Below are 10,906 nucleotides of genomic sequence, written 5' to 3' on the forward strand. Positions count from 1 at the left end.
GCTCACCCATAAAAGGGAAACAGTTATGTATACTTATCCGTATACAGAGCCATAATATGCAATTAACTAATTTATTAATAATTCTCCAAAGCTTGTAAGGTATATGGAAGCTTTGGAGAATTATTAATAAATTAGTTAATTGCATATTATGGCTCTGTATACGGATAAGTCATTCTCAGTTCAGTTCAGTTCAGTTGCTCAGTCATGTCGGACTCTTTGTGACCCCATGAATCTCAGCACGCCAAGCCTCCCTGTCCATCACCAGCTACGAGAGTCCACCCAAATCCATGTCTATTGAGTCAGTGATGCCATCCAACCATCTCATCCTCTGTTGTCCCCTTCTCCTCCTGCCCTCAATCTTTCCCAGTGTCAGGGTCTTTTCAAATGAGTCAGCTCTTTGCATTAGGTGGCCAAAGTATTGGGATTTCAGCTTCAAAATCAGTCCTTCCAATGAACACCCAGGACTGATCTCCTTTAGGATGAACTGGTTGGATCTCCTTGCAGTCCAAGGGACTCTCAAGAGTCTTCTCCAACGCCACAGTTCAAAAGCATCAATTCTTTGGTACTCAGCTTTCTTTATAATCCAATTCTCACATCCATACATGACCACTGGTAAAACCATAGCCTTGACTAGACGGACCTTTGTTGGCAAAGTAATGTCTCTGCTTTTGAATATGCTGTCTAGGTTGGTCATAACTTTCCTTCCAAGGAGTAAGTGTCTTTTAATTTCATTGCTGCAATCACCATCTGCGGTGATTTTGGAACCCCCCAAAATTAAGTCAGCCACTGTTTTCCCACCTATTTGCCATGAAGTGATGAGCTTTCTAGTGAGATCAATAAAATCAGTATCTCACACATTTAGAGAAAAATACTATGGTTTGATTGAGTAGATTTCTATGATGATGTCTCAAGGTCGAAAATAGGATCCAGAATAGAAGTTCTAGGAAAGCAGTCTTCTTATCACTATAGACTAAGAACTTTTAAAGCCTTAAGTATCACCCAACAATAGACTACACTGTCACAAAAGTAGTAAGTTCTCCAACAGTAGCAGAGGATATTGCTAATGTATAGAGACTAGATTAGACAACTCATATGCTTTTTGCAAACTCAGAAATTCTCTAATTATATAGAGTAGCCACAAGGACAAAACAACCAAAAGAACCCACAGATTTGCACATGAAACACAAAAGCGAGTGCTGTTCCATAGAACAGAAGGGATGGAAATAATCTGCTTTAAAATTTTCCAAGGCAAATGTGAATGAGATATTGCTTTCAATTAGCAGGTCTTCAAAGTACAGCTCTAAGGAAACAACTTGAAGATGATTCTCTTTCTTCCTTAGGGTCACAAAGATAAAAGAATGAATGGTCTCTAAGTCTTAGATTAGAAGCCTGTGGTGAAGGAGACATGTTCAGGTAACTTTTCATGCAGCCCTTATAATTGTTCGCATGGTGAGTGCATTAAAGAACCAAGAGAAAGCACCATTTTTTTTCTAAAGTGATCTAGAATAAAACTTAAGTAAAAATTTGAGAAAACGGCAAACATTTCATTCTTCCAGAAGGACACACAAACATAGACAACAAGACCTAGAAAAGAAATCAAGTGCCTGAATCCCTAGTTTGTGTCCAAGAAGTCAGATCTCAGCCACCATATCACAACATCCCAATGTAATTCAGTCAGGGTGTACCACAAGGGGTTGGCTAATGATGCCTCAGTACAAAAGAGTGTGAACCACTTATTTATTTTAATTTGCCAGCATGTCAAAAATCACCTTTATTCTCTTTAAAATTGGCTCATGTTCTCATGTTTTCTTGCCAGATGCCTTTGGAGCAGGTGCTTTCTGGGCTGGAGTTTTCTGACCCTTCTGAGCTTTTGGAGAAGGTGCTACATTCTGACCTGCAGCTTTCTGGGCAGGAACCTCTTGGGCTGATGCCTCCTTACCCACAGTGGTCATCTTTTCATTTTTTCCCCCGCTGGAACATTGGCAGTGGCAACAGCTTCTGCAGCTGTCCCCTTAGCAGTAAGTGCTTTCTTGTGAGAAGCTTTCAGGAGAGCTGTCTTTTCAAGTTTCTTAACTCCAAGCTTGATGAGTCTTGCCTTTGTGACTTTTTAACAATTGAAATCTGCCATCTTGGATTTCTTTTTTGGCTTCAATGTTCTTGACCCACCTTGTGGCCACTCACTTTGCAGGGATATCTGCCTTCTACCGGGCTTTTCCAACATACCTATGGTGAGCACTGTGTGGGAACTTGAAGATGAAGTCAGTGAGCTGCATGCATTTGAAAGGCATAGCCTGTCTCCATCAGTTCAGTTCAATTCATTTCAGTCACACAGTCATGTCCGACTCTTTGCGACCCTATGGATTGCAGCACACCAGGCCTCCCTGTCCATCACCAACTCCCAGAGTTCACCCAAACTCATGTCCATCGAGTCGGTGATGCCATCCAGCCATCTCATCCTCTGTCGACTTCTCCTCCTACCCCCAATCCCTCCCAGCATCAGAGTCTTTTCCAATGAGTCAACTCTTCTCATGAGGTGGCCAAAGTATTGAAGTTTCAGCTTTAATATCAGTTCTTCCAAAGAACACCCAGGACCAATCTCCTTTAGTGGACTGGTTGGATCTCCTTGCAGTCCAAGGGACTCTTAAGAGCCTTCTCCAACATCACAGTTCAAAAGCATCAATTCATCGGCTCTCAGCCTTCTTCACAGTCCAACTCTCACATCCATACATGACCACTGGAAAAACCATAGCCTTGATTAGACGGACCTTTGTTGGCAAAGTAATGTCTCTACTTTTGAATATACCATCTAGGTTGGTCATAAGTTTCCTTCCAAGGAGTAAGCATCTTTTAATTTCATGGCTGCAATCACCATCAGCAGTGATTTTGGAGCCCCCCAAAATAAAGTCTGACCCTGTTTCCACTGTTTCCCCATCTATCTCCCATGAAGTGGTGGGGCCAGATGCCATGATCTTCGTTTTCTGAATGTTGAGCTTTAAGCCAACTTTTTCAGTCTCTTCTTTCACTTTCATCAAGAGGTTTTTGAGTTCCTCTTCACTTTCTGCCATAAGGGTGGTATCATCTGCATATCTGAGGTGATTAATATTTCTCCCGGCAATCTTGATTCCAGCTTGTGTTTCTTCCAGCCCAGCATTTGTCATGATGTACTCTGCATAGAAGTTAAATAAGCAGGGTGACAATATACAGCCTTGACGTACTCCTTTTCCTATTTGGAACTAGTCTGTTGTTCCATGTCCATTTCTAACTGTTGCTTCCTGACCTGCATATAGGTTTCTCAAGCGGCAGCTCAGCTGGTCTGGTATTCCCATCTCTTTCAGAATTTTTCACAGTTTATTGTGATCTACACAGTCAAAGGCTTTGGCATTGTCAATAAAGCAGAAATAAATGTTTTTCTGGAACCCTCTTGCTTTTTTGATGATCCAGCAGATGTTGGCAATTTGATCTCTGGTTCCTCTGTCTTTTCTAAAACCAGCTTGAACATCTGGAAGTTCACGGTTCATGTATTGCTGAAGCCTAGCTTGGAAACTGTTGAGTATTACTTTACTGGTGTGTGAGATGAGTGCAATTGTGTGGTAGTTTGAGCATTCTTTGGCATTGCCTTTCTTTGGGATTGGCATGGAAACTGACCTTTTCCAGTCTTGTGGCCACTGCTGAGTTTTCCAAATTAGCTGGCATATTGAGTGTGGCACTTTCACAGCATCATCTATCAGGATTTGAAATAGCTCAACTGAAATTCCATCATCTCCACTAGCTTTGTTCATAGTGATGCTTTCTTTTCTTTTTCTTTCTTTCTTTCTTTCTTTTTTTTTTTTTTTTGCAGGTTATTAACCTATTTTTATTTATTTATTTATAATTTATTTATTTTTAATTTTACTTTACAATTCTGTATTGGTTTTGCCATACATTGACATGAATCCACCACGGGTGTACATGCATTCCCAAACATTTCTAAGGTCCACTTGACTTCACATTCCAGGATGTCTGGCTCTAGGTAAGTGATCACACCATCGTGATTATCTGGGTTATGAAGATATTTTTTGTACAGTTCTTCTGTGTATTCTTGCCACCTCTTCCTAATATCTTCTGCTTCTGTGAGGTCCATACCATTTCTGTCCTTTATCGAGCCCATCTTTGCATGAAATATTGCCTTGGTGTCTCTAATTTTCTTGATGAGATCTCTAGTTTTTCCCATTCTGTTGTTTTCCTCTATTTCTTTGCATTGATTGCTGAGGAAGGCTTTGTTATCTCTCCTTGCTCCATACTTGAGTACAAAGTCCACCCACCAAAGTCGTGTTCTAACAACAACTTATCTTACAACACAACATCTTACAATCACAACAGCTTACAACATCTTACAATCACAACAGCTTCCAGGCATAAGACTCCAAGGAGGCATAGGTCACCCAGCCAACCTCTATGAAGTGCCTGAACACCATGTTGGTGAAGTTTGGCAAGAGGGAACAACTTATTTTTAAAAGAATCCTAAGCTGGACTGGTCTATAGAGAGGCCTGCTGACCTGAAACTCACCTTAAAACAGTGCTCAAACAGAGGAAACGACACTGCACCAGAATGAGAAGAAGATGGCCTCAGAAGTAGACAGCTTGCCTAAGATGCTGATCTGAATTTTATGAACATTTATAATGTTTTCTTGATTCCTTGGACCTATGCCTATCAGTCACATGTTTTCTATTATGGACATGATTCTATGCTAGTTTAAAACTCAATCCAATTGTTGGGTTTTGGCCAATTACCTGTGCCTAGTACTTCTAGGTTACCTGTTCTCTAGGTGGATTTCTGTCCTCTAGGGCTCACTCTGATTGGATACCTCCTAGGAAATTTATTTTCGATGAGTGGTCAGTAGCAGTTTGTGTGCATGTGTGTGTGTGTGCGCCTGCCTTCAGTGGGCTTGAAGGATGTAATTGACCATACCTAAGCCTTAACAACTTTCATAAGCTTTAAATGATATGTAACTGGACTATTCGCCTATTGAATTCTGTCTCTATGATAAGAAAGGCAGTGCTACACAACTGTAAGGCCCTTGACACCTTACAGCATTTTGGGGAGATATCTGCACTACAATTTAAACTGAATGCTGTATTTTCATACCTGATGAATCCTTTAACGTGACACATTTGAACCACATGAAAAATGAGATTTCTGCTTTAAGTGATTCATTCCCTAGTCTTGATGATCTTAAAAAAGGAAAGAAAAAAAAAAAAAACTGGTGTGGGAGACTCATGGCTAAAATATTTACTTTTAATTCCACTAATGTTATTAACTATATCATTTGTATTTTCCTTGTTTCACAAGATTATTTCTTGTATTACCAAGTTAATGACTGAGCCTCCAATGGAAATGATAACTAGACTTGAAGCAGTTGATTAAATGTATAGCTCGATATACAGTCAATGATTATAACAGTGTAGCTCCAGGTATGAAAAGATGCAACGAGAGAGACTACTTTCCTAGACCATAACTAGAAGACAGGTGTCCAGAGATCTCTGACTATTAAGACCTTAGTCCAGTAATAGCACATTGAGTGTCTTATCAACAAAAACCTTCTTCAGAACTGGGAATAAGCCTTCCCAGCAACACTGGACAAAATGGTCATGAAATGCCCCCCAAAGTATGGTCAGATTTATGACTAAAAGGGGGCAGTGTCAACTACAAATTGGCACTTACCAAGAGCATTGCCAATGACTGAACAACAAAGCCGTTTGCCATCTGCCTCTATGGAGATTGAACCCCATGTTGCTATAGCTGTTGACTTTCAACACCCTCTGAGGGAGTTTAGGATGGAGTGAGGCGCTCTGTGCTCCAGGGAATCTGGTGGGACAGGTCTTTACATAGTTGGATGTTTTTCAGTTCAGTTCAGTTCAGCCGCTCAGTCGTGTCCACCTCTTTGTGACCCCATGAATCACAGCACGCCAGGCCTCCCTGTCCATCACCATCTCCCGGAGTTCACCCAGACTCATGTCCATCGAGTCCGTGATGCCATCCAGCCATCTGATCCTGGGTCGTCCCCTTCTCCTCCTGCCCCCAATCTCTCCCAGCATCAGAGTCTTTTCCAATGAGTCAACTCTTCTCATGAGGTGTCCAAAGTACTGGAGCTTCAGCTTTAGCATCATTCCTTCCAAAGAAATCTCAGGGTTGATCTCCTTCAGAATGGATTGGTTGGATCTCCTTGCAGTCCAAGGGACCCTCAAGAGTCTTCTCCACCACCACAGTTCAAAAGCATCAATTCTTCAGCGCTCAGCCTTCTTCACAGTCCAACTCTCACATCCATACATGACCACAGGAAAAACCATAGCCTTGACTAGACGGACCTTAGTTGGCAAAGTAATGTCTCTGCTTTTGAATATACTATCTAGGTTGGTCATAACTTTTCTTCCAAGGAGTAAGTGTCTTTTAATTTCATGACTACAGTCACCATCTGCAGTGATTTTGGAGCCCCCAAAAATAAAGTCTGACACTGTCCTACTGTTTCCCCATCTATTTCCCATGAAGTGATGTTTTTAGGAACAGATTTTAGGATCTCTGTCCTTGCATCTCTTCCTATCTACAGAAGCACTAAATCCCTTCATGGTGTTATCAGATCCTCATGACTAACAAAAACCTTTTGTAAAACGAGTGCTTCATGGTATTGAACTCCCCCTTCAACAAAACCTTATATATTTACTTTCCCCCACTGCCACTTTGGAGCAGTCTCTCAGAACTATCTGAGATGCTGTCTCCTGGGCTTCAGTCCTCATTTTGCTCCAAATAAAACTTAACTCACAACTCAAAAAAATTATAATAAAAATAAAAGGAATGCTACTGAATGGTGCATGCTTAGTTGTTCATTCATGTCCAACTTTTTGGGACCACATGGACTATAGCCCACCAGGCTCTTCTGTCTATGGGGTTCTTCAGGCAAGAATTTAGGAGTAGATTGCCATATCCTCCTCCAGGAGACCTTCCCAACCAGGGAGTTAAAAAAGGGAGGGATTATATGTATGGCTGATTCATTTTGCTGTACAGTAGAAATTAACAAAACATTGTCAAGCAACTCAGTTCAGTTCAGTCGCTCAATCGTGTCCAACTCTTTGCGACCCCATGAACCACAGCATGCCAGGGCTCCCTGTCCATCACCAACTGCCAGAGTCTACCCAAACACACGTCCATTGAGTTGATGATGCCAGATGCTCATCCTCTGTTGTCCCCTTCTCCTCCTGCCCTCAATCTTTCCAAGCATCAGGGTCTTTTCAAGTGAGTCAGGTTTTCGCATCAGGTGGCCAAAGTATTGGGATTTCAGCTTCAAAATCAGTCCTTCCAATGAACACCCAGGACTGATCTCCTTTAGGATGGACTGGTTGGATCTCCTTGCAGTCCAAGAGACTCTCAAGAGTCTTCAACACCACAGTTCAAAAGCATCAATTCTTTGGCGCTCAGCCTTCTTTATAGTCCAACTCTCACATCCATACATGACTACTGGAAAAACCATAGCCTTGACTAGACAGACCTCTGTTGACAAAGTAATGTCTCTGCTTTTTAATATGCTGTCTAGGTTGGTCATAACTTTCCTTCCAAGGAGTAAGCATCTTTTAATTTCAAGCAACTATACTCCAATAAAATTTAATTAAAAAAAATAATAATACTGGAAGAACAACCTCTATTCTTCTACCCTTAGGTGTTAGTTCAGCCTGAAGATTTTTTTTTTTTTTAACTTTAGGATATACCATGTGGCATGCAGGATCCTAGTCCCCTGACCAGGGATCAAACCTGCACCCCCTGCAGCAGAAGTACACAGTCCCAACCATTGGACCACCCAGGAAATCCCAAGTCTGAGGATTTTGGATGCTCATCATACCTCCCTCACAGTGCTGTCTGAGAATTAGATCTAAAAGTAAAGAAGATTCTGCCAGGTCTTTGCAAGAGTAAGCAGGACTCACTAAAGGAGAGATAGACTGTAGAAATGTCTCATTTCTTAGATATCTATCAGGCACATTCTGATAGTCCTGTTGGAACATGGTGGTGTCTGCTATTGGTATCTTTTATCTTTTGCCTATCTTCCCTGCTTCATTTTACCATATTCTGAATTTTGTTCAGAGAACTTCTCAAACTTTACTAAGGCCATTTGAAGTGGTGTAATGGAGAACAGAGGTAAGGGGCTGCACCGGGGGGCATGGTTTTTCTGCCTACACTGCTGCTTATATAGGGGGTACAGCACCATCTCAGGGGGAAGTGTGGTCCAGGAGTTTCAGGTGAGGACTACTTCCAAATGAGCAGGGGCTTCCAGTGGTGGGAGACCAAATGTGGGAGACCATCCAGAATAATAAGCTAAGTAGTACTCTGAAGAAGATGACCCTGGAAGTGAGAGAAGTGTGGAAGGCTATCACTTAGATAATATATCAAGATGGAGTCAGATTAACTCTATAAAAATACCTCTCTATGTACTTTATAGAATGCTTTTTTGAGTGGAAGAAAAGGGATGGCATTATAACTATGGTATGTGAAGGGGAGAGAGGAAGGGATGTTGAATGCAGAAGCTACAGACAAACATTCTCTCAGTGGATGCTCAGCACAGGGGAGAACACGAGGCTGTGAGCTTCATCTTCTATGCATGTCTCAACAGAATGTAATTATATTAATTAAAAACAATTAGATGAGAAATAGTTATGGTGTGGTAGATATGATGGAAACAGTATGAGCTTTGGACTCAAATGTTCTGGGTCTCAGCCTTGGTTTTTAAACATATTCTTTATTTTATTTTTTATTGAGGTTAGTTAAATTATAGTGTGTCAGTTTCAAGTGTACAGCAAAGTGATTCAGTTATATATATATATAATTTTTCAGATTATTTTCCATTATAGTTGTGGTTATTATAAGATTTTAAGTATTGTTCCCTGCACTATACAATAGGTCCTTCCTGTTTACCTATTTTATATATAGTAGTCCCCAAACTCCTAATATATCTCTCCCCACCCCACTATCTTTTTTGGTAATCAAAGTTTGCTTTCTATGTCTGTTAGTCTATTTCAGAAAACTATTATTTCTCATATTTGAGAATATAATTTTATCATCTGTAAAATGAAACACATTACTGTTAAGAATTGAGAATCAGTATTGGTGAAGACTCTTGAGAGTCCCTTAGACTACTAGGAGATCAAACCAGTCAATCCTAAAGGAAATTAGTCTTGAATATTCAGTGGAAGGACTGATGCTGAAGCTGAAGCTCTAATAATTTGCCCACCAGAAGTGAAGAACGGATTCACTGGGCAAGACCCTGATGCTGGGAAAGATTGAAGGCAGGAGGACAAGGGGACGACAGAGGATGAGATGGTTGGATGGCATCACCAACTTGATGGACAATAGTTTGAGCAAACTCCAGGAAATGGTGATGGACAGGGAAGCCTGGTGGGCTTCAGTCCATAGGATCACAAAGAATCAGACATGACTGAGCAACTGAACAGCATATTGTATGAATGAAAGCATCTAGCAAGTATACAATAATTAGTATCTATTATGATTTTATTATTATTATCTAGTGCTTCTGGCATAATCCTTGGAAAGGAACAAATTCTTAAAAATAAAAATAGTTGCTGTTCAGTCTCTCAGTAGGGTATGACTCTGCGCTCCGTGGACTGCAGCACAACTGGCTTCCCTGTCCTTCATCATCTGCCGGAGTTAGCTAAAACTCATCTCCATTGAGTCAACGATGCCATTCAACCATCTCATCCTCTGTCATCCCCTACTCCTCCTGCTTTCAATCTTCCACAGCATTAGGGTCTTTTCTAATGAGTCGGCTCTTCCCATCAGGTGGCCAAAGTAATGGAGTTTCAACTTCAGCGTTACTCCCACCAATGAATATTCAGGGTTAATCTCCTTTAGGATTGACTGGTTGGATCTCCTTGCAGTCCAAGAGACTCTCAAGAGTCTTCTCTAACACCACAGTTCAAAAGCATCAGTTCTTTGACTCTCAGCCTTCTTTATAGTCCAACTCTCACATCCACATGTGACTACTGGAAAAACCATAGCTCTGACAAGATGAACCTTTGTTGGCAAATTATTATCTGCTCTTTAATATACTGTCTATGTTTGTCATACCTTTTCTTTCAAGGAGCAAACATTATTTAATTTCATGGCTGCAGTCATCATCTGCAGTGATTTTTGGAGCCCAAGAAAATAAAGCCTGTCATTGTTTCCATTGTTTCCCCATCTATTTATTTGCCATGAAGTGATGGGACCAGATGCGATGATCTTAGTTTTTTGAATGCTGAGTTTTAATCCAGCTTTTTCACTCTCTTCTTTCACTTTCATCAAGAGGCTCTTTAGTTCCTCTCCACTTTCTTTCATAAGGGTGGTGTCATCTGCATATCTTAGGTTACTGATATTTCCCCTGGCAGTCTTGATTCCAGCTTGTGCTTCACCCAGCCCAGCATTTCACATGATATACTCTGCATATAATATACAGCCTTGTGACAATCACAGCCTTGACATACTCCATTCCCAATTTGGAACTAGTCCATTGTTCCATGTCCAGTTCTAACTGTTGCTTCTTGACCTGCATACAGGTTTCTCAGGAGGCAGGTAAGGTGATCTTGCATTTCCATCTTTTGAAGAATTTTCCAGTTTCTTGTGATCCACAGTCAAAGGCTTTTATGTAGTCAATGAAGCAGACGTTTCTCTGGAACTCTCTTCCTTTTTCTATGATCCAGTGGTTGTTGGCAATTTGATCTCTGGTTCCTCTGCCTTTTCTAAATCCAGCTTGAACATCTGGAAGTTCTCAGTTCACAGACTGTTGAAGACTAGCCTGGAGAATTTTGAGCATTACTTTGCTAGCATGTGAAATGAATGCAATTATGTGGTGGTTTGAATAGTCTTTGGCATTGCCTTTCTTTGGGAATG

The 10,906-nt window shown here is 41.0% G+C and overlaps 1 pseudogene; it reads right to left on the bottom strand.

Annotated features, from left to right (window-relative positions):
• Positions 1-1,799: 1,799 nt before the first annotated feature.
• The window catches only part of LOC120856581, a 38,966-nt pseudogene continuing 29,859 nt past the window's right edge, over positions 1,800-10,906 (bottom strand).

Source organism: Oryx dammah, unplaced genomic scaffold (genome assembly GCF_014754425.2).
Source record: "Oryx dammah isolate SB20612 unplaced genomic scaffold, SCBI_Odam_1.1 HiC_scaffold_28, whole genome shotgun sequence".
NCBI classification, from domain to species: Eukaryota; Metazoa; Chordata; class Mammalia; order Artiodactyla; family Bovidae; genus Oryx; species Oryx dammah.